We start from the raw sequence: 2,049 nt of genomic DNA, 5'->3' as shown, positions 1-2,049 counted from the left end.
TCACAATGAACTTTCAAGATTTCTTTTCCTTTCTCATTTTCAAACTTTTTTTGAGATATTTTTGCCTTATAAATTCGAAATGAATTTGTAATTTTGATTTTAAAAGCTTTGTCAAGTAATTCCATTAATATAATTTATGAAGAATCCGTGCTTGGAGCACTGAGGTTTTTGTTTGCTTTTCTTAGAGTTCTTCCTGTGACTTTAGTATACATTTTATCTTGACTGGAGAAGGACAGCTTTTTCCCTTGGTCTGGCCTTTCTGCTCTAAGTTTTCAGGTGCCTGTGACTGCCTTCACCTGGCACTCTTGAACCACCAATCCAGAACCAAGTTTGATAACAGCACTCTAAGGTTCTTGGTCTGGGGAGATATTGGGGGTACAAGCTTTATGCAACTAGAGTTAGTGAGCAGCTTGATTTGATTCCTAGTTTGGAGTCCACACTCCCTTTAGCTACTGTTTTCTATGTAGCCGGGTTTTTAGCCTTTCATTCAGATTCCATTCACATGGGTGGGAGTCCTGGCCTCGCCCTTAGTTTCTCTTCCCGAATGGAGTACTGAACTAGTTATCTATTGCTGGATCACACATTATCACAAACTCAGCAGACTGAAACAAGATACACTTACTATCTAACAGTTGTGGGTCACAGGAATGTGAGGACCGATTACCTGGGTCTTATGACCAGGGATTCTCAAGGCTACACACCAGGCGTTGGCCAGGTAGCCTTTTGGCTGGGAAAGAAGACTTTAAAGTGCATTCAAAAGCAACTATACTCCAGTTAAAATAATCTAAAATAAATAAATAGGTAAAATCAGTTTCTTTAGACTGCGTTAAAAGTAAGGGGGAGCATTAGGTTGTTTGCAGAGTTCATCCCTCTGCAGCCGTATGACTGAGGACCCTGGCTTCTTGCTGGCTGCTGGTTGGAAGGCACTCTTAGGTCCATGAAGCTGCCTTCAGCTGTTTGCCACAAGGATTTCCTCCACATGGCCCGTTATTTCATCAAGCTTGCAGGCAGGGTCTCTCCTCTCAAGAAGGACCTTCTACTTCTTTTAAGAGTTTTCCCCTGATACCTTTAAAGTCATACACACAGAGAATAATATCCCTTTTGATTAATTCAACATCACCGGATTTGGGACCTTAACTACATTTAAAAAATCCCTTTACCTTTGCCATTTATGGCCTTGCCTTGTGGCTCAGCTGGTAAAGAACCTGCCTGCAATGCAGGAGACCTGGGTTCAATCCCTGGGTTTGGAAGATCCCCTGGAGAAGGGAAAGGCTACCCACTCCAGTATTCTGGCCTGGAGAATTCCCTGGACTGTACAGTCCATGGGGTCACAAAGAGTTGGACATGACTGAGCAACTTTCACTTTCACTTTCTTTGCCATATTATAGGGACCAGAAGCAAGTCAAGGTCCCACCCATACACGAAGGCAAAGAATTACAGACAGCATGATGTCAGGAGGTGAGAATCATGGGTCACCCTGGAGTCTATTTACTACAAGCACCTTCAGCTCCCAAACCACCATTGATGTCCGGTCCCAGAAGACACAACTCTTGGCCCCAGCTTGGCTCTCTGCTTTGCATTTCTGTTCACTAGCTCAGGAAGATGTTTTACTTGTTCCTTACTTCCTCTATGTCTATCAAGTATTTTATCCTTTTATATTCTATCAAGTGTTAAGTTTTTGTTTGTTACAGAGAGGTTTTGCAAAAGCATAACTATACAAAGCCAACTTACCCCATCAAAAATGTCTACGTTATCAGGGTTAGGACAGGTTTTTGAAACCTTGGTGTGTTTTAATGGTAAAGGACATGCAAGCAACCTAGATGTCCATCAGCAGATGAATGGATAAGAAAGCTGTGGTACATATTCACAATGGAGTATTACTCAGCCATTAAAAAGAATACATTTGAATCAGTTATTATGAGGTGGATGAAACTGGAGCCTATTATACAGAGTGAAGTAAGCCAGAAAGAAAAACACCAATACAGTATACTAATGCATATACATGGAATTTAGAAAGATGGTAACGATAACCCTGTATGGGAGCCAGCA

Source organism: Bos taurus, chromosome 6 (assembly GCF_002263795.3).
Source record: "Bos taurus isolate L1 Dominette 01449 registration number 42190680 breed Hereford chromosome 6, ARS-UCD2.0, whole genome shotgun sequence".
Lineage (NCBI taxonomy): Eukaryota > Metazoa > Chordata > Mammalia > Artiodactyla > Bovidae > Bos > Bos taurus.
This window is presented reverse-complemented; position numbering follows the sequence as displayed.